Source organism: Tamandua tetradactyla, chromosome 17 (genome assembly GCF_023851605.1).
Source record: "Tamandua tetradactyla isolate mTamTet1 chromosome 17, mTamTet1.pri, whole genome shotgun sequence".
NCBI lineage: Eukaryota > Metazoa > Chordata > Mammalia > Pilosa > Myrmecophagidae > Tamandua > Tamandua tetradactyla.
In genome coordinates, this window is record NC_135343.1 from 40,749,739 (window position 1) to 40,777,685 (window position 27,947).

The 27,947-nt window shown below is 37.7% G+C and overlaps 1 long non-coding RNA gene across 1 annotated transcript; it reads right to left on the minus strand.

The window, feature by feature from the left end:
- Window positions 1-6,464: 6,464 nt before the first annotated feature.
- Window positions 6,465-26,139, minus strand: LOC143661585 (uncharacterized). Its single transcript, XR_013164708.1, has 3 exons — window positions 25,987-26,139; window positions 18,206-18,326; window positions 6,465-6,607 (listed from the first exon to the last, which is right to left on the minus strand). It is a non-coding gene; the product is annotated as an uncharacterized LOC143661585 (long non-coding RNA).
- Between the last annotated feature and the right edge of the window lie 1,808 nt (window positions 26,140-27,947).

Genomic DNA, 27,947 nt, shown 5'->3' on the forward strand with positions numbered 1-27,947 from the left:
TATTGAATAAGCAATTGAAAACAGCTGATTTTTCTTACCAGGCAGTATATAATCTCCTTTCTTTGTGATGTCTCAAGCCATAGAAAGCAGGTCTTTGAAAAAGTCTTTTGTATTAGAAGGGGCCTTTTTAATTCCATCCTTTTCAGGATCATGGCTTGTGGTTAGCAGGGGGAAAAAAATAACCTGAGCTTTTGGAAGCAGAACTGGTGAATTTTTAAACCTCATGGATAATGTCAAAGAGAGGAGAGATTTAAGGACATCAAGTGAAATCAAAACTTTCTTTCCTGACACATCTTAAACAGATGCACTGAAAGCAAACTTCAAACTATAAATTTTGTCTATTGGAAATAAATTTATAACCCCAGTTGTAGCCAGTTCAGTTCATTGCCATGCTTCTTGGGAAACTGTTTACCAACAATGTTTGGTGACTTAGTTTTTAAATTAGATGATATGACAACTACACGTTTTGGAAAAGTAACTATGTATATTTCTATTTCTGACAGACTGCTGAAGGAAACTACATGTGAATAAAGCTACACTTGTTAATGGGACTTTGGATTCTCATTCTTGAAATTAAAAGAACTTTATCAAAAATAGCAAATTTATTATCTAGCAGACTTCTAGGATAATAAGAAATCATTTATTCAAAATAGGTTCCTCTTAATTTTCTGATCCAAGCAAGAAGTATTTTAGGCCATTGGCTGCCCTCTGAAAGCACCTGGGAAACATTTAAATAAATACCAGCGTCCATCTGGGGATATGACCTGGGCATTAGTATTTTTTAAAAGCTCCCCCAAGTGGTTTTAATGGGCATCCATGCTGAGAACTGCTGAAGTATGCTGCACTCAAACAGACTCATTTCAAATATTCAATAAACCCAATATTACCAAATATGAGACAGAAATTATGAAATAAACCAAGTCTAGTGTTTTCATTTCCAGGCTGCTAAAACAAATACTATGTGATGGGTTGTCTTAAACAACGGCAATGTATTGACTGATGATTTTGAGGCTAGGAGAAACCTAAAAAATTAAGGTATCAGCAAGGCAATGCTTTTTTCCCAAAGACTGCAGCTTTCTGTGGTTAGTTGACCACAGTCCTTGGTCCTTGACGAGTCCCTCACATGGCAGTGCACATAGTGGCATCTTCTCTCTTCTGGGTTCTGTTGACTTCCAGCTTTTGGCTGCTCCCCATGGCTTCTCTTTCCATTTTTATTCTTCTTATAAAGCACCCAGTAATCTGGATTAAAGCCCAACTTTGTCCACCAGGGCTACACCTTGACTGAAAAAGCATCTTGACAAGATCTTATTACAGTGGGTCCACACCCACCAGACTGTGGGTCCAAATTGGAGTACACAAGTCAATCTACCACACTGTTACTGCACTGACAGAACTTACTGGGGCAGATTATTTAAAATGAAACAAATTAAACACTTTTTTAAAACCCTGCATTATTAAGAACTAAAAGTGATAGAAAATACTTCTTACAGGTGTCCAAAGACAAAAGAAATCAGGGATGAACAGTGATTTAAAGAAGATTCTAGGAGACATTGGGAGTCATCTGGAGTTTCTAGCTGTGACAGCTTTGGTGGCTAACCTCTAAGATGGTTCCCAATGGTTCCCACCACAGTATTCACATCCTCGTGACTTTCATCTCTCTTTTTCCCTACCTCACCCCCCTCTGATGAATATCTCATGGGAAGCCAGTCCCCACATTGTGAAGACATGGAAGCAGATTAGGGCAAGGCCCATGTGTTAAGGAATGGAGGCTTCATTCAACAGCCAGTGAGGGACTAAGGCCTCTCAACAGCCTTGTGAGCGAGCGTGGAAGTGCATTCTTCAACCCAGTCAAGTCTTGAGATGTCTGCGGCCTCCGCTGATGGCCTTACTGCAACATCACGAAGGACCCTGAACTGGGACAATCCTGAGGTAAGGCATTGCAAGAACAGTGAGCAAAGGATTGAAGTGGGACTGCAATGTGTGTCATGTTATTCTGACTGGTGACACAGATATGTTGGCTAGGAAGTAGGGGTGCAGGGGAGTACTGTGGGGCAGATTAGTGAGGATATTGAAAGATTGACTAAATGCTTGATATGAAAGGCAATTAAGAGCCGCTGGGCCTTTGTTTACTTTCTCAAGTTTTTGAAAACTTATTCAAAACATAATAATTCAAATGCAGAAGGCAAAAATACTTTATTGTTTATCAATAAGCTAGAGAAAAAAATTAGAGCACTGTTTCATATAAAGAGAGCTTTTGTTAAAACATTTAAGTGGACTGACCTCCTTGGAACAAAGGGTTTGAATAGAACAGAGATTCAGTATGTGTGAAATTCATCCATCACAAGTGCTGAAATTAACATCAAATTTATACATCATAGACCAATGGGCTGGTCTTTAATCTAAATGCATCTAAATACGTGTTAAGGAGACAACAAAATCTCTTTCTTTGCTAAGACTTGATTTCCAATATTGTTCCAAACCAATTTAAAATATAGCTACTAAAACATCATATTAACAAACATTAACAGGGTAGCGTACACATTTTTCATACAGCCACTTATTTCCTACAAAGCCTATAGATACTAAATTGAAAGTCCAATGGCAGCAGTTTTTAATTTTCTCCTGATGTTGTAATAGGAGCAGCAAAGAATTTTATGAATGAAAACTCACCTGGTTTAAGTACAAGCTCCCAACCTTCTTTTAGCTGTTTAAATGTTTTGCTAAGGAACTTTGCCTTAGGCAGGTCTCTGCTTTTAGAATAAATCAGATTAAGCTCAATTTTATCACTGTTTTACTTTGGGCTTGCTGTTTATTTTGCATGTAAAGCTCAAAATCAACAGTGGTGGCTAGGGTGAACATTAAGGAAATTGTGCCCACACTGCAGGGTCTGCATGAGTCACTTTTGAGGAGTGAGTTATTTGCTATTTTACAAATTACTTCAGAAGAGCAAAAAGAGCATCTTCCTTCTAAAATTAAAATGTTTTTTTTTTCATTAAAAAAAAGCCCACAGACTTACTATATAGAATTAGGAAAATGCCTCCACAATTTTGTATCCTGTCCCTGCACTTAGGATTCATTAATTTACTCAATCAATAAATATTTATTGAGCATTACAGCATACGTTTCTCATCTTATTTTAACTTTATACATATATTTTTAAATTACTGCATAAAAGCCTTTCTCGTACATTCACCTTGGTTTAAAATCAAATTCCTATTGTTGGACATTTTGTTTCTTTTTTTTTTTAATCCATGGAGAATTTTTTTAATTCTTCATTTCCTTTAATTGAAATATAATATATACAAATAGTAATTTGGATACTATAAAAGGGTCTAAATGAAGAATCTCCCTCCCATGCTAGACCCCCAGATTCCTGGTCTTCCTTTTCCTTTTTATCTGTTTCACATCTCCTTTAGAAAGTCTGTATATATACAAACTTCCTTTTCTCCCTACACAAATGGAAGTGCACTATATACAGTGCTTTATGTTCTAGGCCTTGTTTTTTATTTCTTAACAATATGGAGATTGTTCCTTATCTGCAGATGCCTTTTGGTACTCCACTGTGTGTAGGTTCCATAAGTAATCATTTCTCTATTGACATACACCTACGTTATTTATAATATTTTGCTATTTTTCTAGCCTATTGCATTGGCTAGTACTACTCAAACAATGTTAAATAGTTCCTGACTTTAATAACAATGCATCTAGTTTTCAAACTATAAGCACAATCTTAGCTTTGGGCTTCAGATAGAAAATCATGTTAAGGAAGCTTCTATCTATTATTATGTTAATTAGAGTTTTTAAAATCAAGAATTTGTGTTATATTTTTAGTATCTATGGAGATGAACACATTTTTCCACTCCTTTGATCTATTAATTGGTGGGATTATTTTAATACATTTCCTAAAATCAGGTCATTTTTACATTTCTAAGATAAATGTAGGTAACACAGAATTATACTGGGTATACAATATCTTTTTCCATCTTAAAAAAACATAGTCTTTCACCATTTTATTTTAGAGTCTTTGATATTTTATTGACTACATAATTTTCATTTGGTAGACGTGTAATCATTTTTTCTTATTCATTATCCTATTTCATTTCATTTATTTTCATTTTAAACTATTATAAGGCATTTTTTGACATACACAATATAATTCAAATGTGAGCTCTGGTCTTCTAATCTTAAGGGTTTTAAACATCAAAATTTAAATAGTTTGAGTCTCCATTTCACTGTGGTAGAAAATCCAATGTGCACCAGTGTTTCTGAGGATTCTTTGGGATATATTTGTTGTAGTCACTTCTAGTTGGGATTTTTGGCTTCTGCTGACTTCCGATTTCATTTATTTCTGACCGCCTGCGGCAGCTCCCTTCTCTTTCTTATGTTGACCCAACATGGATGAGAAGCCCCTTTTTAAATTGTCCAAAACATAACCTAAACAAGGCAGTTATCAGAGACTTCCTATTGATTTGGTAATACACTGGGCACAAACACGTAAGATTTGAATATAAGATGTTTAAAAATCCCTTGGTTATTTGTGCTATTAGAAATTTCTCATTTTGTGATTTTCCCTGGAATGTAAACTTTTCTTCTCTTTCTCCTTTCATCTCTGGACTTCCTCAGCTCTTCTTTCATTCCTGTTCCTGGAAATTAAATTTCTTCCCCATTCTGTTGTGCAGAGAATTCAGAACTCTATTCCCCTATCTCATGTCCTGAGGCCTGCCCTTCCACAACACAAACAGCCCCTCAAAGGCGGCTTTTTTTTTTTTTTTTTTTTTTTTTGGCTACTCAAAAATACACTTCTAGAGGAATTACCCAACCAGATTTTAAACTACTCTCCCAACCCCATCCCCACCGTCTCCAGGGATGCTGGTCAGTTTAGAACACAGTCCTCAGTCTTATTTAAACAGGACGAGTAAGATCGCGCAGGAACAGGAATCGCGTGGCGTCCTCGTCGTTCTGCCCTCGGACACTGCGGTCATCACCTGCCTTTCTGCGGAGGGAGAATGAGACTGCTGGGCCCCTAACATGATGCATGCATCGTCAGCATGGATTCACAACCCCAGCCCAACGCAGATCCAAGACCAAAGAACACGCTCGACAGAGGCTGCCCCTGAGTTTAATTAGGGGCTTCCAGGCAGGAGGAAGACCCTCCCCACTGGTGGCCCTGGGAGAGGAACGTCAGCACCCCTCACACAGCCCACCGAGGAAAGGAGAGAGCCAGTGGGAGGCGTGCCCACGGGAAGGCTTATGAAGTTTAACAGTCTCGCGAGATCTGGTAACAACGGAGTTTCGGCAGATTCTCGCGAGATTTAGTTATTAGGACGGAGTAGGAGGGCAGGTCTGTCGGGCCACGTGGGTGGTTGCGGGACTTGTTCTCCCAATGAAGTAGGGTGTGGGGTCCCGCGTCCGGCCCCTACAGCAGAATCAGTGGCTTTCTCCCCTACTTTCTCTCAACACCTTTTAACATTCTCACTATATTCTTGCTTTATATTCCTGCTGCCCGCTTTATACTCCAGAGACATCCTGTTATAAGGAGTGAGAGTTGTGTGAGTTGAACGTAGAGGACACAATGCATTCGTTCTTTCCTTTAGGCTCTAATCTGTCCTGTGTTTTGCCTCCAATTTTGAACAGTGTGTAATGAATCGGAACTTCTTTCTCCCTTTTGTCCTGTTAAATCCTCTGGCCAGGCATCCCCCTGTGGCTTCCACTGGCCTTTCTTGGACTGTCTCTGATTAGATTATTTTTCGTCCTTTTATATACAACGTATGGGACTTATAATTTTAGAGTTAGACTAGAAATTTAAGGTCCCTATATAATGTGTGGGTAATTACAAATATTAAAGTGAGCACAAGAAGTGTAAACTCTCTCCACAGACAGTGACAGTTCATTGTTCTGACTTGAATGTTGATTTATCTCCAAGCTCACAGGGCCTGTCTCAATAGTGCAGGCAATTTTTTCCTTAATTGTCTTAGGTAGGACACTGGATCTGACTTGCTCTCTTTGTGTCTAATAATTGTCCTTTTGTCATCACTGTGATCTCTCACCACTCTGCTCTTCTGCCTCCCTGAAGTGAATTCTTTACTGCCATCTCGGCTCTGCCTGGAGCCAAGTGGAAAAAATGCAGCACAGAGCTCCAAGAAAGGTCAGGGACAGAAAGGGTGTTGGGGCTGGCCTTATAAGAATTGAAGTCACAGATGCAGATATTAGGGAGGGTCATGATTCTTGGGTGTGTGCATTGCATAATGGAGAGGGAGAAAAACCCTCCACCTGTCAGAAAAAGAACAATTCAATTAAGTAGGAGTAAAATCTTATTGTGTTTGATAATATTATCTGATTCATGCCAACAGTCTGTTCACAGCTCTAATTAGAAATGAAAAAAAAACTACTGAAATCACTCATCTCTGGAATCATTCATTTTGATAAAGACATCATTTATTTATGATTAAATCTCTTATTTATATTAATTGGAGACAGAGATATGTAAAATCCAAACATAATCTCCAAACTTCATTACCACTTGCAGTCTCAATCCGCCAGCACAACCTTTTTTTCCCAGCACAAATAGAAAAATGAATTGTCAGTAATTTTCTTCTTCTTCCAAGTCCTGGAAAAGGATACAAATTGGCAGTGTAATGATCATCTGACTCAAGTTGAGCGTAAAAGAGAAGCTAGTAACTAACTGGGATGTTGGTAATTCAAATGCTGAACAATAGGTGCCTGAAGTATGACTGTTTAATTTTTAATCGAGGTGGCTCTGGCTTTGGAGAACTTGCATTTAAATTCTGATTCCACCATTTACTTGCAAGTCATTGGAGTTTGGGAAAGTTACTTAACTTTGCTGAGACTTACTTTCCTCATCTCTAAAAACTGAGAAAATAATAGGACCTACTTCATAGGGATCTTGTAAGGAATAGCCGAAATAGTGCAAATAAAGCACGTACAGGGCACATAGTAAACCCTGGATAACTGTGATCCAGTATGACAGGGACAAGTGATTCAATGAATGCTAACTGCCACAATCTTCTCAGATGCCCAAACAGAATACCAGGGAGGCCTTCTTTTTTTTTTTTTTTTTTCCATTCTACATATATAATCAGTAATTCACGATATCATCACATAGTTGTATATTCATCATCATGATCATTTCTTAGAACATTTGCATCAATTCAGAAAAAGAAAACAGAAAATTCATGTATACCATACCCCTTACCTCTCCCTTTCATTGATCACTAGCATTTCAATCTACTAAATTTATTGTAACATTTGTTCCCCCTATTATTTATTTATTTTTAATCCATGTTTCACTCATCTGTCCATAAAGTAGATAAAAGGAGCATCAGACACAAGGTTTTCACAATCACACAGTCACACTGTGAAAGCTATATCATTATTCAATCATCCTCAAGAAACATGGCTACTGGAACACAGCTCTACATTTTCAGGCAATTCCCTTCAGCCTCTCCGCTACATCTTGAACAACAAGGTGATATCTACTTAATGCATATGAATAATCTCCAGGATAACCTCTCGACTCTGTTTGGAATCTCTCAGCCATTGACACTTTATTTTGTCTCATTTCTCTCTTCTCCCTTTGGGTCGAGGTTTTCTTAGTCCCTTGGTGCTGAGTCCAGGGAGGCATTCTTAGCCCTCATCAAATCTGTGACAAAGTCCCATCTTTCTTACTTGCAAAATACATCTTGAATCCACGCTTTTCTCACCACTCCACTGCCATCCCTAGTCCCCCGACTGCCACTGACTCTCTCCTGGAGTCTGCCAGCCTCCTAACAGGTCCCCTGCTTCCACCCTTGGTCCTCCAGTCTGTTTCCCCAACTGTAACCACAGTGGTCTTATAAAATGAAACATCCTGACAAGCGGAGACACTTGTAAACTGTTCATTACTTCATTTCGTTCTTTGAATACAATGAAACTCAACTGCATGGTATAAATTAAGGGCCGGGCTTAACTGACTCCTGTCTCCCTTCCTGGCTTCCTCTTATTGCACTTTCTTCCTGTTCACTAAACTTCGGCCATGATGACCACATATTTTTTGCTTTCTTGGCTCCATCAAGCCCTTTCTCCAGGGCTTACTCTTCTCTCTTGGTCTACATTGTTCCTTCTCCCTTTCTTTGAATGGGTGGCTCATTATTATCGTTCAGGCCTCAGCTCACATGTTTTCTTCTAGAGAAGCATTCTCTGTCTCTCCTCTCCATTGTGGCCTTTCCCAGAAATGAGTCTTCTCGTCATCTGGCTTACTTACTTCATGGTTTTCATCACAATCTGTAATTAATTAATTTATTTGTTGTCTTATTTATTGTATCCCCCAGTGGTATGTCAGCAACATGAGGATAGAGATGACTTGTTCTTTGTGATCTCTTGGTCTCTCTAATGCTTGACACTTAAAGGTTATCCATAAGCATTTGTCAGTATTGGATAAATAAGTGATCTGTGCTTCTAGAAGTGAAGGTCCTGTGCATACACTTGTCCCCTAGAATATGAGTGTTGTGTGTGTGTTTATGTGAATGTGTGTATGAGGGCTTATTACTGAGTATTCATTTATGTGAATATGTGTGAGTGTGCATATGAGGGGGCATGTGTGTGAGTGAAAGTATGCGTCACTGCCTGTGAATGTGTGTGAGAATGTATGAATGTGAGCAAGTGAATATATGTGTCAGTTTGTTCATTTGAAGAACATTAGAGAAGTCTGATTTCTCTGATTTAGATTTTAATCAAATATTTTAAATATGTAATAATGCAAGTTTTAAGAAAATATTTTAATTAAATAATACTATAATTATAATTATAGTGTTATAGTTTTCAGTTTGCTCAAGCTGACAAAATGCAATATACCAGTAATGGGTTGGCTTTTATAATGGGGATTTATTAACTTACAAGTTTACAGTTCTGAGGCCATGAACATGTCCATATCACAGCATCAGTAGGCACTGCTTTCTCTTGAAAGACTGGCTACTTGCAAATCTGGGACTCCTCTCTCACATGGCAAAGAACATGGCCGGCGTCTGCTGGTCCTGCTCTCCTGGGTTTCGTCGCTTTCAATTTCTGGCTGCTTTTCTCCCAGCTTCTCTGTCTTCTGTGTGTCCGTCTCTCTCAGCTTCTCTGTATCACTCTGAATTTTATCCCTTAGGAAGGACTCCAAAAGAGGATTAAGACCCATTTGGGGCAGGCCTCAACTGAAATAACCTAACAAAGGTTCCCACCCACACTAGGTCTACACCCACAGAAATGAATTAGCTGTAAGAACATGATCTCTTCCAATGTACATACAGTGTGAAACCATCACGTATAGCATGGGAATGTTTTACAGTCATCTGTCCTAAGAGATTGACTTCAGGGTGCCAATCACTAAAATAGGATGTGCTGAGAAGAACCTATGAAATTTTCATGAAGTCCAGTGGGAGTTTGTGCCAGTTTGAAGCTATTATGTACCCCAGAAAAGCCATGTTTTAATCCTGATCCAGTCTTGTGGGATGTCACTGTTTCTTTTAATCCAGATTCAGTATTGTAGGGTAGAAATTTTTGATTCGATTATCTCCAAAGAGGTGCGGCACACCCTTATAGGTGTGACCTTTTGATTAGGTGGAGATGTGATTCCACCCATTCCAGGTAGATCTTGATTACTTTGTGGGAGTCCCTTAAAATAAAAAAACATTTGGAGAGGGCTCAGAGCTGACAGAGCAGATACAGTTACTTCAAAGACACGGATGTTTGGGGCACCACATAAAGAAGATGCCTACACACAATCAGAGCTCAGCAGGCATCCGCATGTGCCTTCCCGTGAGACCCTAAGCAAGCCCAAACCCAGAGTTGTATCCCAGAGGAGCTGAGTGAAGGCCCACAGACACTTAGAGAGGGAACTCTGGCATCAGAGGCTGGAAGCAACAAACCAGGAACAAGAACCAGCAGATGTCAGCCATATGTTTTCCTAGCTGATGTTCCGGAAAACATCAGCCTTTCCTGAATGAAGGTAACCTTTTGCTGATGCCTTAATTTGGACACTTTCATTTCACTAGAATTGTAAACTTGTAACTCATTAAATTCCCTTTAAAAAGCTACTCCATTTCTGGTATATTGCATTCTGGCAAGTTTACAAACTAATACAGTGCTCTAGTCATTTTCTGTCATTTGTCTGTTCAAGTAGACAACAGTGCTGGGTCAGTGGACAACTTCCCAGTCTAACACCCAGAGTGTCCCTGCTGCCTGGTATGCTCTTGCCCCAACTCTGGCTAACTAAGGCTCACTCACCTCTCAGGTCTCAGTCCAGATGTCAGGACTCCTTTGCCACCCACTCCCCCAACTCCCCACACTAGGGTAGATCTCTTTGTTATTTGCTCCCAGAGCACCTTGTATTTCTCCAGAAGCACGCACACAATCAATTATACTTGTGATGTTTAGGCATTCATCGTCTGTCCCCTCCCCTGAGCTCCAGAAGTGCAGAGACTAGAAACCTCACCTTTCTTGTTCATTGGCTTATCCCCAGCACAGGGGAGCTCAATAAATGCTCATGGAATGAATAAAAGGAAAATTATCAAAATATTCACCACAAAAATTCATGTAATAAATGATGACATTCCAACTAAAAAGACTTTGCAAAAGTAGGCCTTACATGCTGTTTTATATGCACAGACTCAATGAACAGATGCCAATTAATTGAACCTTGAACTCATACTATTGGAAGTCTCTGAACAGTGACATCAAAGAGTTTTGAATTGTGTGCCCATAATTTTTGTAAGCTAAATTCATTTACTTTAGGCAACGAAGATATACTTTTTATAGGTGTTTTATACTAGAGGTTGGGGAAACAAATTCTAGTACGTCAATTTTGGTATCCTCCCCAAAAGGATGATTGAAGTTCATTGTGAACCCAGTAGATATAGAAGCAAGACAGCACAGTATGAAGTTTTATGATGGAACTGTGCAAAAAGTGCTAACTTGGTCTGGTGGATGGAAGGGACTGGTAAGAAAGGGTTCTTAGCTGAAGTGATAGCTGAGGTGGACTTCAAGGAAGAATGAGAAGGAATTCTCTCAAGAAGGAGAGAAGAGACATTCTCCAGCACTTTAGTCATATTGACAAATTCAGACACATTGATTTGGCAGAGCATGTCACACAGAAATCAGGAGGAGAATGAAAAGGCTACAGTATGTGAAACTGTTGAGCAGGGGATGGCTAGGAAAGCCCATTTGAATGTGTCTCAGAGACTGAATTCTGAAGTCAAGCCCCCAACTGGAATTCAAGTCTTGTCAATTATTAGCTACATAAAAAATTGAAAATTTTACATGGCCTCTCCGAGACCCACTACTTTCTCTGTAAAATAGGGTTTCTAATGTATATTCCTCAAAACAGTGTTGTAAGAATTAAAATAAGATAAATATTTTGCCAGTATCTGGCCTATGTGTTTCCAATGAAAAGTGCTTGAAAAATATCAAAAGGAAAAACAAAACCACCAGCAGTCATATCACGCAATCATTTAAATTTTAGCATTTTAACTCTTAAAGTATATAAAAAATTATTTGTCACCAAACGGAGGGAAATGAATTCTTAAAAAAAAAACTTCAAAAGCTCAAAAAACAAGGCCCAAAATTGATGCATTTGATACATCAGAATTAAGGATTTCTATTAAGTTGACTATGGAGAAAGTTGATAGACAAATGGCAGAATGGGAGGGGATACTTGTGATTTCTAAATCTGACAAGGAATGGTTGTCTATAAAATACAAGTCCTGCAAATCAACAAGAAAATCACAACTGGGATAGAAAAAATGGGCAAAGGATATGAACCAAAAATTATGAGCTAATGAGCATAATAAGATGATTAAAATCATTATTATCAGAGAAATGCAACTAAAGAAAAAAAAGGGATACCATTTATACAATTAAACTTGCAAACAGAAACTCTTTTAAAATGCCAAATGTTAGCAAAGCTGGGGGATACAAGGCACGTAGACTGGGGTTGCCATTCCAGAGAGCAATTCATCAGTACCTTATCAAATTACATACATAGACCGAGTCTGCTCCTTGACATATACTGCAGATGTATCCTCATACAGTATTTGTCAGGAGAGACTCAGTCATGGTGTGGGACAAAGAACCCCCAAATCCCAGTGGTTTGAAGCAATGCAAGTTCATTTCGTGTTCCTGCAATGTGTCCACCACACTTTGGCAGAGGCCTCCCTTTAGGGCCATGTCAGCAGAGCTTTCTGTCAATATCCTTTCCCAACATTGTACCAGAGGGAAAAAACTCATTTTGGGGGGTCCTAAATGGGCAATTAAGGACTCTGACCCAGAAGTGACACAGGTCACTCTCAACACCATTCATTGGCCAGAACTAGCACACGGGTCAGCTCACCTGAAGGGGGCGAGCAATGACTAGCCTGCCATGTGCTGTCACACAGGACTAATGTGATCCCCATAAGGGGTGTAAACAAGCAGATTCACTAGGAAGAATTGGGAGGTGGAAACGGCTAATTAGATGTACACACAGCATCATGGTTGAATTTTAAAATCATGGTACTGAATGAAAAAATAAATAGGATGAGGTAAAACAATACTATTTACATAAAATATATGCCTATATAAGAATGCACATTTTTCAAGAACCCTAAGAACAATGCCCACATTAGTATGGTTGCTCATGCGGAGTGAAGAATGGAAGTAGGGAATGAGGATAAAAGAGGAAAAATGAATAATTAAATAAAATAAGAGAGAACATTGAATAGAACAGTGATGATGATGTGCCACAAAGTAAGGGATCTAATAAATAAATCTCTTGTCCAAGATGTCCTTTAAAAAAGGAAGAAAGAAAGAAAAATATGTACTAGATTAAATTCTGATCCTTTGTGAATACCATGCCCTGTTAGTTATTATAGTTCATAACATGTTTCAATATCTGGCAATATATGTCCCAGATCATGATATCAAATGTTTTGGCTACTCCTGTCCATTCACCCTTCCATGTAAATGTTGGAGAAATTTTTAAATTATGGGCTGGCCACTTTTCCAAGGTGTCTATTTGTAAGAATTGACATGCATGTGAATTTTAGTTAGTGCTTTTTTTTTTGGCTGTAGGAAGAGGGAAGAGTTTCATGTGAGGTTCCTGGAGTATGTGATAGGAGCTGGGGTGAAAGTTGGGAAAAAGCTTAGGTCATAAGTGAGAGCAGTGAGGAGAGTTGGAGAACTGGAGTGAAGTCCACTGGCCTAGCCTGACAAAGTGTTCTAACGTCCTGATGAAAATGAAGTTTAGGAAGAGAAGTTCAGGAAGCTTCATTCATGAAAAACTCTGTGAGCTTCCAGGCCCAGGCAGTGTCTGTCTCGGTCCATATGATGCCAAGTTGGGCAGAAAGCTGATCATCTGCTGCTTGGCCATGGGGTGCAGTACAGAAAGACTCAGCAGGCTGTTGGCAGCCACCAGGAAATACATCCAGGTCTTGTTGATCAGCGTTTTCCTGAGGCGCACCAGGGAGGCCATGAGCAGGTGGCCAGAACAGAGTGGACTTCCGTAAGGAGGCGAGCGGCAGGTCCTGCCCCGAGTGCTCACTGCGCATGCAGTGCTGCTGCATCTCTGAGGAGAGGCTCTAATTCCAAACCTAGACCAGGGGCTGCTAGAGTCATTGTCACCTGGACAGTCAATTTCTGCGTGGTTGCTTATTTTTTGTCTTAATGTAAAATGCTTTATGTCTTCATTTCTCTGATTGTGAAAGTAATATAAGTCCAAAGTAAAAACAAAAACAAGCCCCTTCCCCCCAAAAAAAACCCCACAAACGAACAAAAGAAGAGAAATTATAATAGAAATGAATATTTATGGTATTTTCGTACAACTTTAACTCCTAAGAAACAACTACACTTAGCAGGCTGTTTTTCTAAGAGGGAATGATTTTTATTTCCAACTGAAAAGAGATCATCCTATCTATTTTTCTATGGCTTTCTCTTTTTTTCCCTACCACTAAATTGAGGCTATCTTTCTGTGTCACTGCATGTAGATCGGACTCATTTGTGTTTCTTAAAGTTATTTTCTATGCATATTTTAAGTAGATAATGTATGGGAATTGTACAGAAATTAAGTATGAAAGGAAACACATTGTCAAACCTAAGTTTGTCTCACTCCTGTCCCTAAACCATCTTCCTCGTGGAAAGCACTTTCATCTAGGTACTATATATCATGACAGAGCTAGAATATGCATTTAAGAGGATATATGTATGGCTCTATCTGTTTTTCTATGTATATATATATCCTACTGTGCAAAATACACAATGTTTATTATTGTGTATTTATTGTTTTACACAGGTGTCAGAAAGCTATACTAAAGGATACTACTCACACTATCTGGTACCTTGCTTACTTGCCTTAAGGTATCTTGAAGAGAGATCTGTATCATTATATACAGATAGCTGTCTATTTTTAAGGGCTACATAGTGACAAGGCTTGGTGATTATCCTCAAAACCATTCTTCCTCAATTTTTAAATGGATGCATGGCTACCTAGTATAAACTGCATTTTCCAGGCTCCCTTGGAATTAGATGTGGCCACATCACTCAGGTTTGCCCAGTGGGACATAAATGGAAGAGTTAGGAGTTAGTTTCCAAAAACTTCTTCTTGTTTGTTCCTCCTCCATTTTGCTACCTGACACAGATGCAATGGCTGGAGCCATGAGGGTCATTTTGGACCTTCACAAAAAAGCTACCCTCTAGATGATAGTAGAGCCCTAAGTCTGAAGGACCCTGAGTCTTTGAGGATATTTTGTAATACAGTTGCCATGTGAGAGAGAAATAAACTCTCTTACTTTGTTCATTGTTATTTTAAGTCCTTCTTACTCACAGTTGAACCTAATCTTAGCTGATAGGCTATTTCACAGAGGTACTAAAACTTACTAACATGTCCCCTATTGGTGGACACTTAGATTATCTACACTTTATTTGTTTGTTTTTGCTACTACCAACAATAATGCAATGCACATACATCATTTTGCACATGGGCAAGTACAGCTATACAAAAAGTTCCTAAAAGAGGAATTGCTGGGTCAAAGAATATGTGCATTTTTAATTGTGATGGATATTATCAAATTGCTTTCTATTTAATTTAGACGAAGTTACACTACAACCAGCAATGCATGAATGTAGCTTTTTCCTCATATCTGTCTCAAAATATTTTAACAAATCCAGTTGTCATTTGCAATACAATAGGTGAAACAGTGTTTATTATTTTATTTATAATTTGCATTTCTATTATAAGTGAGAGTGTTTAGATGTTTTTAAGAGCTACTTTTGTGAAATATCTCTATAACTTTGTCAATATTTTTATCAAAGTGTTGGTTCTTTTCTTATTGATTTGTTCCTTTATAAATTAAAGAAACTAGCTATTTGTCTGTGATATGAACAGTAGACTTTTTTCTTAGTTTGTCATTTGTAATTACATTTGTTCGCAGTGGCTTTTGTTCTACTGGTATTTTATTTGTTTGTAGTTAAATTTATCAGTCTTATCATTTTTGGCTTTTGGGCTTTAACTTATTTTAAAAGATTCCCTTACACAGATTTTATATAATTTTCCCATAGTTTATTATAACATTTCCCCCAGTTTTTGCCTACTTAATACTTGATCTTCTATGATTATTTAGAGAAAGACTTGACACAGAAATCTAGCCTAATTTTTTTTACAAATAAATAGCCAGTTGTCATGATACTATTTATTTAGTAAACCATCTTTTCAACACTTATGTGAAATAGACTGCCATAAAATATTAAATTCTCATGGTACTTGGGAATATTTCTGGATTTCTATTGTGTTGCCTTGATATACCTGCCTATATAAGTGTTGTTATGCATATTTTTTATTGTTGGATTTATACTATGATTTACTATAGGTAGATATATAACATGATTTAATTCTGGGTAGAGCCATATGGTCCCTCTCCATTGCTCTTTTTTCATTCAGAATTTTTGTGAGCATTCTTGCTAAGTTTCCTCTCTCTCTCTCCCTTTTTTTTTTTGTTATAACTTTTAAAATGACTTATTGGTTCCAAAAGAATCCCAGTGCTTATTTTGGTTAGGAACATAAAAATTGGCCATCTTTATAATGACGATCTCTTTTCATAATATAGTAGGCTTTTTGTTCAAGAATTCTTTTGCTTCCCTCAGGAACTTTAAAATATATTCTTCATAAAAACCTTAATGATTTATAGTCAAACACATTCATATGTGTTTTATCAATTTTTATTTTACTTAGGGCGGGCCTTTTTGTCCATCGTATCTTCTATCACATTTGTATAATGAAAGCAATTGACTTCTATATATCAATTGTGTACACAGCCATCTTTCCAAATTATTTTGTGTGTAATAGTTTTCAGTTGACTTTTAGGCTGTTTTTCAGGGGAAAGATCATAATATTTGCAACTGACAACAAATTTTACTTCCTCTGTGATTGGTAGCCTTAAAAAATGGTCCCGAACCATCCCCACTGGTCATCATATTTTTGTGTAGTCCCCTCCCCTCCAGTCGGTGTTGGACCGAGTTACTTGCTTTTTAGCAAATAGAGATAGCCTAAACTGATGTGATGGCTCTTCTGAGATTAGCTTGCAAAACACCGTCTTATCTGCCTTCCTGAATTCTCTTGCTCTCTTTTCATTTGATCATTTTGATCATTTGATCATTTTGATAGCACCTGCTGCCATGTTGCCCAGTCGAGACGCCCATGTGGCAAGGAATTGAGGCAGACTCCGCCCAAGCAACCAGGAGGAAACTTATTCCAGAATAACTGAATCCTCACAATTACCACTGTGTGAGCTTGGAAGTGAGTCCTCTCAGCTGACCTTTGAGATGACCACGGCCACTGCCCACACCTTGAGTGCAGCCCACGTGAGCTCCTGCCCCAGCTCAGCCAGGTCCACGTTCCCGACATATAGAAACTGCGAGATAATACATGTTGCTGCTTTCAGCCACTAAGTTTTGGTTATTTTTTACCCAGGGGTAAATATAATTGTTATTAATTGTTTCAAAGAAATAGATAGCTAATACACCCCCTTTTCAATTTGTATATCTCTTTCATGTTTATCTGTATTGCTATTGTGAATGCCTGTCAAACAATGGAAAGAATGGTGGTGACAAAAGATAACATTATTTTATTCCTTCATTATTCTACAGTTGTATTAGCTATGTTCTTTTAGATATTTTTTCATCAAAGTGTATACTGGGCATAAACATATTTTCAGATATTAAATGGAAGTTTGATAGCTAGGTCAATGAAAAAATACATATAAACATTCATTTGTGTATATATATTTGAAATAACAATCCTATATTCTTATTTATTAAAACGTTCATTTTCTTGGTCGAGTTAATTTTAACATATATACTTCTCAGCATTTATAGATATGTTCACATGGTCTTTCATATGCTAATATAAGAAATTTATTACTCATTTCCTAATTATGAACCATCTTTGCATTCCTGGAAAAATTCTAAATATTCATCACTTTGTAATTGTGAAGGCTTTATAGTATTCTATTTTATGGCTTTATCATACCTTAAACTTCATTGATAAATATGAAGACTATTTCTAAGCGTTCCTTATTATTTCATTATGATAAAATTCTTATATGGGTACAAACACACAATCTTTCTGTACTTATCCAAATATTTTATTTGAATATATTCCTAACAGTGGAATTGTTGAAGCAAACTGTATATACATGACATAAATTTTTACATATCATGCCAAATTGTCCTCTAAAACTATTCTTCCAATTTTAAAACTCATCAATGTAAAAGATTTTCCCGTTCTTCCTATGTCCTGTTCATTTCAAACTACCAACATTTTTTAAAATTACAGGCAAAGCAATTTCATCGCTTCATTTTGCATTATTTTGATTATTAGTGGTTGAAATATCTGTTTTATATCTAACATTTGCCAATTTTCTACTGCAGTTATCAATCTTTTCTTTTTGATAGGCATGGACATATGCATTTCAGCTCAAAGCAGTGTCTGAACAACACCTGTAACAAGCTACTTAAGTTTTGTCATTTCGTTATATATATACAGATCTTTTTTCTTTGGCGGGAGGGGTAGTGTATGGGTGAGGAACCGAACCCGGGTCTCCCACGTGGCAGGTAAATATTCTACCACTCAACCACCGGGTGCACCCCTCAGACTATATTTTAATCCCAAAAATAAGCAAAGAAAAAAAAGATAAAAACTTACCCAATATTAAAAGTTTCCTGGAGATGAAGTTAATTCAGAGGATGAATTCACATACCAGTTCCAGACAGCAGGGGGGTAAGTATTCTTTCAAGTAAAGTATCCGCTCAGGGTCAGCAAAAATCTACATGAAGTGAAATTTGAAAAGATGTGTTCATGATGGTTTATTCTTTTCCCTCCGAATTTTTAATCAGGTCCCTATTTTGACTGTTCACACTTGTCTTAATCACTTCTCAGAACTATTTTTCCCAGTATTAACTAAATCAGGGAATGGATAAGAAATATTGACTAAATTGTACTCATGCTTGTCTCTTTTGGGGACTTTCATTGCTTCCGCTTTTTATTTGTTACCAATGCAGAAGCCTTTCAGGGAATCCACCCTGGCAATGCCTGTCACCTTTGCGTACCTCAATGAGGCCATTACGGGCACAACTAATTTCTTGAGCTTTTCCTCTATATTAATTTCTTTGAGCCATTTAATGACTTTCTGCTGTAAACAACTCATTTTTTTCTAATGTCCTCATTTGGGTCACCCAGAATTGAGCACAACGTGGATTTTCCCTTCCATGAGGCTGCAGTGCTTCTGACCCATGCTCTGCTTGCTGAGGGCGTGTGGCTGCTGGCCTGTTTGCACATTTGTACGACAGGTTTCTTAGCTCCTTGTTTAATGGTACTTCACTGAGAAGTCTGTCTGTTAAACCTTGTTGTCATTTGCATCCTAGTCACCAATGCGTCTTTCTCTTACAGTAGTTCAAGTCTAATTATTTGCCTTGTTTTCTTGATTTTAAGATGCACTATCTCCCCCACTGCACACTTTTTCACCTTTCTGCAATCAAGATGGGATGACTGGGCGGGCCGCGGTGGCTCAGCGGGCAAAGTGCTTGCCTGCTATGCCGGAGGACCTCGGTTCGATTCCCGGCCCCAGCCCATGTAACAAAAAACGGAAAAACAAAATACAATAAAACAAGAAAATGTTTAAAAATGTTTCCCTTTCTTCCTTCCTTCCTTCCTTCTATCCTTCCTTCCTTCTCTCTGTCTTTCCTTTAAAAAAAAAAAAAAAAAAAAAAAAAGATGGGATGACTTTCCTCGAGTTACATACATTCAATGTATGGCCCCCCCAACAAAAAAAAAGGATGTTACTAATTTGTCTTGCAACGAATGGCCTCTTAGTATCCTAGAGATATAGTGAGTCAAAGGTCTAATTAACTTTGTTATGTGTTTGAGATACTAATGAATTACTGTTAACTCCTTTTCTTATTTTACTCCTCATATATCAAGGTTTTATTTTCAAAAGAAGTACATTGGTTTGGGCCCACACTTTTGTGGTTTGGTATTGTTGGCTTGCTTTCTTTGCGGTTTCCTTCCACTGGATCATTTGAAAAGAACTAATCCTTGAGGCAGTCTCTGCTTTGCATATATGTATCATCTACTTTCCTCTTACATGTCCATGCTGGCTTTTTTACTCCTGGCTGTTTGTTGTTTTTTCTTAAATTCATTGCCCTTGAGTCTATGGAAAAGTCTTGTGTGTTACGCTGTATCAAAGCTTCATTGAGGTCAAGGGTGGGTTATATATAAACACTATATTCTCTTTCTCGGCTCTTCCTCGTACATTTTCATGTCATTTCAACTGCTGAATCCCATTAACTCCAAAAACAGTGGGTAAAATATCAGGTTTGAATACTAAGGCTCTATGTTCAACTTTTAAACATTAAAGGCAGCTAAATTACACACACACATATATATAATTTAAATATACTTAAATATTTTTATCAAAGTGTGTACTGGATACAAACATATTTTCAGGTATCAAATGGGAGTTTGATAGATAGATGGAAAAATAAAGTTATATATATGTTTTGCATAAAATCAAAATAATTACTAGAAAATTCTATAGATATACACAAAAAGAGATATGTGATTATGAAATATACCTACGTGATCACATATATATATACATATATATATAAACATACATAATTTGTTCAGTGGGTGCAAAGAAATGAGGTTCAAATTATAGCTTTTTCTCTTTGTTATTGTGGGAAATCAAGTCATTTAATTGTACTGATCCTCAGTTTCCACAGCTGTAAAATGAAAATAAAACAATATTGCCTTCCTTACATAGTACAGAAGCCTATTCAGAGAATCATTTGAGAAACTTTTCTTAACTGTGAAATACTTTATAAATATTGATAGTTTAGTTATTACATAGATGTATGTAAATGCCCCTCTTCCAACTCATGAAAAAGAATCTCATCTTATTCAAATAGTATATTTAGTCAAGTTAACATCTATTTTCTCATTTACATCCAATTTGTAATGCAAAAAATGGAAACTTTCTCATTTAAACTGCAGCAAGATGTATATCTACAAATGTAGATATACAATTATATACAATTTGTTGTTTATCTTTGTTGTATTATACATGGATATGGTTTTAGAGACCATCTAGTATAAATTTGCATTTACTGTCAGCTTATTTTCAATGGCCTAGTTCAGAAAATTCATAAGAAAAGGCAAAACTACTTTGAAAAGTTTCATTTATTTCCCAGTTGCTTAGGTTTAGTATACTGAAACTGTGACTTACTGAAAAAATGGCATAAATTATAAGTAAATATAATAAGGGAAATAAGAGAAAGCCCATGTAAATATCTGTGGCTAAAATTAAGTTCTATAATCAAATAACTGCAAAAGCGGGGGCGGGGGGGTGGTTCAGTGGTAGAATTCTCGCCTGCCATGTAGGAGACCCGGGCTTGATTCCCAGCCCATGAACTTCCCAAATAACAGCAACAAAACAAATGGTGCTGCATGATGGGATACTCACATGGAAAAAAGGAAGAATGAAATGTGACCCCACCATACAGTATACAAAAAAAAAAAAACTGCGAAGGCCAGAAGTGCATCTATTATAAACCTGCGAAGTTATTCTAAAGTCAGATGTCGTCTGTGGGCACTGCTACACAGATTTTCTGGAGATCAAGGCCACTCTATCTCAGGAGAAGGTCCTGGGCATCACCCAGTCAAAGATGTAGAACCTGCTCCTTTAATACCACCCTTGCTGAGATCTGTAGTTACATTCTCCCTGTTAGGGCTTACAGGTGTAAAGAAGCTTTCAGAGCAGCCCTGCCACCAGACTTCACTGACTTGACCTGAAAATCAACCAGTCGGAGTCAATTTGGATGAACCCTATCCTGGAGACTCCAGATTTATGTTTAAAAAAATTCTTTTTTTTCTTGTAGGGTAAAGAGACTTCTACATGGTATGTCTGCAGTTCTCAGGTGGAATGTGTATACAGGGACAAGTGATGCCAAATTAAGTATGACTAGGTCTGTTTCCTAAGGAAGTATTCGAAAGTTAACTCTTGGGTCTCTTTCCCTCCCACCCCAACACTCACAATCATACTTGTATCCATCTCCTCCTGACATGGAGTGTTATTGTCTTCCCCTCAAATTTGGGCAGGATCCTGAACTCACTTGTAACCCACAGAATATCTCAGAAGTAATGCCGAGTGTCTTCGGGGATAGAGATAAATAAAAGGCCATACATAACTTCTGTCTTGGTCGCTGGCACGCTAGTCCTCAGAACTCTGAGCCACCATGTAAGAAATTGAATTCTTCCAAGGCTACCATGCTGTAGCCCACATGAAGAAGCCATTTGTGAGTGTTCCAGCCAGCAGTCCCTGCTGAAGTCCCATCTGACAACCAACACTGACTGTCAGACGTGAGAGTAAGTACACCTCTAGATGATTCCAGCTCCTGCCTTTGACTCTTCCCAGGTGAAGCACAGACGTCATGGAGCAGAGACAAGGCATCACTGTGCCCTCTCTGAATTCCTGACCCACAGAAATTGTAAGCGTAAAAAAATGACAATTTGGGGCAGTGCAATGGTGGTTTCGTGGCAGAATTCTCGCCTGCCATGCCAGAGACCTGGGTTCGATTCCCGGAGCCTGCCCATGCCAAAAAAAAAAAAAAAGATGATTTTATGTCCCTAAGTTTTGGGGTAGTTTGTTTCATAGTGACAGTAACTGGAATACCTCCTTTGCATCTGGGCTGGCCTCGACTACTTTAATTGACAGCATCAGGAAAATGTGATGGTGTACCAGTTCTGAGCCTCGGGCCCATAGGGACTTGCATGTTTCCATCTATGTGTTGTGCTTCTACCATCACCATAAGAATATAAGACTAGCCCACTGCAGGATGAGAGACATGTGGAATATATTTGAATATTTATATATATATTTGCCCTGGTCATCCCAGCTGAGGCCAGTCTAGATCAGTCAATTCCAGCCATTCCCCAGGTGTGGAGCAGAGCCACCTAGTCCACATAGAAAGAAGCATTAAATGCCTGTGAAATGTTGCTAAGTAAAGTTTGGCAGTTTCTTGTTAAGCAATATTACGTGGCAGGAGATATCCAGTATATTGGTTTTAAAATCCAAAGCAAAAATTAGCACAAATCACCTGGATCTCATATTCCCCATTAGCTACTGCCCTTTATCTCTGCTATTCTTCACAGTAAAACTTCTCCAATTAGTTACCCACTGACTCTCCTTCTACTTCCTCACTTTCTATTGTTTCCTTAATCCTAATCATTCTGATTCCTATCCCCACCTCAACACTGAAATACGCTGTCCTTGTTATGATCAGCAATACCTCTCCTGATGCCAAATCTGATGCTTTTGTTGTTTTACGAACCCATCGGACCCTTCGGCAACGTTCAATATATTTAACCACTCTCCATTTTAAAACACATTTTTCTCTTAGGTTCAGAGATATCTCCAGGTTTTCCTGCTACTTCATTGGTGTCTCCATTTCATCTCCTTTGCTGGTTCAACCCTCATCCATTCATTGAACAAATATTTATTGAGTACCTACTATGTGTCAAGTATTTTTCTGGATGCCAGGAGCCCAGCCACAAAACAAAATAAAATTCTTGTTCTCATGGGGCTTATGTGGGGAGACAGACAATAAACAAATAAATAAGTAAATATGTATCATACTGTGATAAGTTCTATGGAGAAAATAAAGCAAAGGAAGGGGGCAGAAAGTGATGGTGATGGGATTGGTATTACCATTTTAAATAAACTGGTGGATATAGTCCTCATCAAATAGGCAAAATACCAGTAGAATATGACAGAGTGAGTCATTGGGTTGTCTGACGCTGGAGTGTCTCAGCCAGAGGGAATATCAACTGTAAAGGCTCTGAAGCAGGAATATGCTTGGCATGCCCCTCTATCATCTTTTTTGCCTTTCCTTTTATTATACCCACTTTCAGATCAACTGCCTTGCTTTTTACATTAAGACTTTAATTTTTTTAAAAGTGGAATAAAGCAAACCCTCACAGACAAATATCTCAGTCTGGAATAGTTTAGGGTATGAGGAAAGGAATGCCTTTCGTATTTCATCTTGGGTCATTTGGTCAAGTCTTCTGGTTCAGAGTCCTCAGCCTCTATGCAAAGACAAATTACTGCCTGTCTTTCCAATGTTAGTTCTGCATGGTGCCTGTCCCTCTTCTTGCTATATACTGGTGCTTGGGCTACTTTTCCATTTCCATAGCTTTAAATATCATTGTAATGCTGACACTGCTCAAGTTGGCATGACCAGTCAAAACCTCACTTCTGAGTTTCAGATTCAAATCTCCAAATGCACCCTGGACACCTCTGTTTGGATCTGTTAGATTCACCATGTTCCAAGTAGAACTCTTTAGTATACCAACATCGCCCGAAACCAAAACATCTTCTCCAGTATGTTCCACTTTGGGAAATGGCATAGCCATCTACTTAGTTGTGCAAGCCAGAAATCTCGCTCAGTCTTGATTCCTCCCTTTTACTATCTCTCAGATTTAATTCATTAATCTTTCAGACTTTACCACCCCAAACTCTTCTCAAGTCTACCACCTCCTTCTATCTCCACTTCCCCCACGTTTTGCCACGGCACCAGCATTGAGGACCGTGTTCATGGCTGATAGCAGTTAAGCAACATAATGTGATCTAGAATTATATCATCACACAAACCTATTTAACTGAATTCAATTTAATGTAAAGTAAAACTCCCAAAAGGCTGAAAATATATACATACATAAATACAGGTGTGTATGTGTGTGTATATATATATATATATATATACATATAAACACGTATATCTTATATACCTATGAGTTTGACTTTGTTAACCAGTGGTTCAGGATTTACCTTACAGAACATTATTTAAGATACAGGAGAGATCCCTCTGTATGATGAGTTTTAAAGTACAAATATGCAGATTTTAGGTAAAGGAAAGATTCAAAAGAGTGCAAACATCTCAGTGCTTTTTCCAAAGTCACCTTCATTTGTATGATTTTATTATTTCTGTATATTCTAATATTAGATTGATAATTTTGGTCAGTTCTTACTCTAGACTAGTTTATTAAATTATTGGATTCCTGGTTTTCATAGTGTGAATAGAGATTTTTTATGAACATGAATAACTATTATTTTAATAATAACTCACAGTGCTAAAAATTGGCATTTAAATTTATAAATAAGATCACAGCTGCGGACCTCTTTCAGTGAAGAAAAGAACAAAAGGAGTTAGTAATTCGTTTTGAGTGTCCACCTAAATCAATTAGGATGTTAAATCCTTGCATAAAATAGTGTTTAATAAAAATGCTTTAAAGGGAAAATGCTCTCATTTTAAATTGAATAAATACAAAAGATGACGTGAGGATCCTGGGAAATGGCTATGCGGCTCTAAGACACCAGACTCCGCCAGTGCTAATAGTTCAACAGTAATTGGAATATTAATAGATGTGCCATTCTGATTATATAGAATATGCATCAGAGTATTTTACCTAACTCTTCTGAATTGATTGGAGAGCGGCAGAGAATAATCTGATTGTTGCTTTTCTCAGTTTAAAAGCCCCATTTCAAAATGCTTACTTGCAGCCTGTATTTGAGAACGTATTCAAAATAAAATTAATGCACTTATAATCTAATTAGTTGGTCTATGTTGATTCATGTTCCAGATACTCAGTTTGCATAGCATTACTGTTTTTACTAACTACCTGTAAATACATCCTGGGTGGCATATTGGGTTAATGTACTGGTCTTTCTCCCTCAGGGAACTGAACTAGCAGCTGCTGTAAGTCACAGTTGAAGTACTGACACTTTCCAGTTTTTTCTTAGTCAATACATGCTAATAAGACTTCAAACTTTTATTTATCACCTAATAATCTCAACCAAGTCCTGGGCTCTGTACATAACATTAGATTAGAAAGGGTTATTGTGCAATGGGCTTACTGTGTAAAAGAAATGGGGACTTGGCTTTTAAGCAGTTGGCTGTCTCTGCTCTAGGACATGAAAGAGAAGTCGGGAGTTCACTAGAACCCTGCTGTAACAGTCTAGCCATTCAGGCAAATGAGTTCAGTCACCTATTCTTATTATGCCTGGCTGGAGAAAGGGGGCCTTTTAACTTAGACTGCTACAAATTTAGCAACAAGTTGTCATATAAGAAGAAAAAGCAAATCGGGCCACATGTAATTTCAGCATTCTTGTAACTTAAAAAAATAGTAGTGTCTATTGATACATGTCTCCCACAAAAAGTCATGTTAGGACCACAACCCCTGGTCCTGTGGATATCAACCCATTTGTAAATGGTACCACTGAAGATGTTATTAAAGTGTGCGCAAACTATATGAGGAGCTGAAGTCCTTATAAGCAAAGGAAATCGATGCAAAAGAGAGAGAGAAGCCACCAGGAGAAGCAAGAAACTAGAAGTCAATACAACACAGATAGAGAAAGGAGAAGGCGCTACCTTGTACATTACCATGTGACAGAAATGTTCAGGAACCCCAAAGACTTCCTGCCAGCCAGAAGATAAGGACCGTGAGGAAGCAAACTTTCTAGCCTCTGAAGCCGTTGAGTCCATCGGTTCCTGTTGTTAAGCCAATTCATTGTATGGTGTTTGTTTTAGCAGCCCTGGAAACTTAAAACAGAGTCCAAGTTAGATGCTCAGGGGCTGGTCATTCTTCTCTAATTACGTCAAGTGAATTGGTGAACTTTGCTCTCAAAACATGCAAGTATGCCTTGAACCGTGGAGAAATGGCAAGTCTCAACTCTGGGGCACTGATGTAAACAAAGGCTTAAAAGATGTTAGTGTCTTTCAAACTTGAGCTTGCTTAGGATGTCATTGATTTACTCATTCCTTAGTGATGTTGAGAGAGGACCAGGGGAGATAGGTTTAATGAATCTTAAATATCTCTGCAATTTAAGAATTGTAGGCCTGAAACAGTTCCTGTACTAATATGATTAGCAAATATTGACTTTTGAATACAATAATAATGTGTCATCTGAAACCTTTGATAAGTAACTTAAGTACTTCCTTAGCTTGCATCTTATTAAATTAGATGAGGTATGGTTGAGGCAAATTACACAAAGACACTGAAATGAAAAATCAGACCTAAGGGTTTTAACATTGATTTTAAGAGGTCTAAAAGTCACAACGAAAACATGTATGCTTCAGTTCTGCAACCTATGAATGTAACTGTCTGTTTTCTCTTGATACATTTTTTTTAAGTGTGTAATAATTTTCACAGTGCAACCGGAGTAAACATTCACAATCTGTGACTTTTTGACAGCTGTAATCAATCATCAGATTATGTATGATGACCATATAATTTTAGTTTTATGGAAGGTTAACTTACACAGATTATGAGCTTTTGATGTTAAAATACGGAAGAAAGAGCCATGTCGCACCAGTGCGCCTGTAAATATGGTAAGGATAATCTACCCAGTTCATTTCATAAGGTTTAACTTAAAAATGTGTATAACAATTCAGCTAAGAAGAGAGTGAAAAGAAGTGACACTAGTCAGCTGCAGCCTGACAAATCTTACTGTATTGATTAGTTTTCAAAGGCTGTGTGGCATGTGTACTCTACTTACAAGAGAATTGGAATGAGGGGAGAAAAACCTCCAAATATCATCAAAGCAAATGGTCTGTGAATGTTGCTTCAAAGCTCGTCATTAGTTGCCGGGGTATTTGGCCACAAAGCTCTTAAAGAGATTTTTCTGGAGGGAAGGAATAACAAACACACTTCTTGGCAAGAAGACGTGTTCAAATAGCAGGACACATTAATTCTTGCTTGATACATAACATTAATTAGAGGATTAACATCCTTTATGAAAATTTGCCTGACTTTTTTATCCTTTTTTTTTTTTTTAAAGAAAACAACAGAGGAATAGACCCCAGGCCTTTTCTGTTCTCTAATGAAATTGCAAATTGACTTGTGTTCAAATGGTGCTTGAGTAAAACGAACAATTAAAAATGTATCAGCCAATCTCTTGAAGGATTAATTAGTTCCAGGAACAATCTTTCTTATACAACATACCATGAGGAATAGAGCCAATATGGGTGACAAAAAGTTGTAAAAAGAAACATTTTTTAACAGACACATGTCCATATAACCATATACACACATGTGGAACAAGAATACAGATATATGTGCAAACATCTTTTCAGATTTAGGCCATAAAAATTAGCTGAAGCATCCTTGGAGATATTCATTCCACCTCAGTTAAGATGATTCCACTGTCGCTGATTAGCGTTGGCTTGAAGGCAACCAACAGATTTTACTGATCGTAATTCATCATTAAAGCAGAGAAATGCTTTAGGTATTTAAATAATGTATGCAGATACATTCACTCTCATTTTTTTAATTACCCACCTGTACCAACCTTGTAAGAATCTTTGTCCCCTATCAAAAGCTTGCTCTCTGA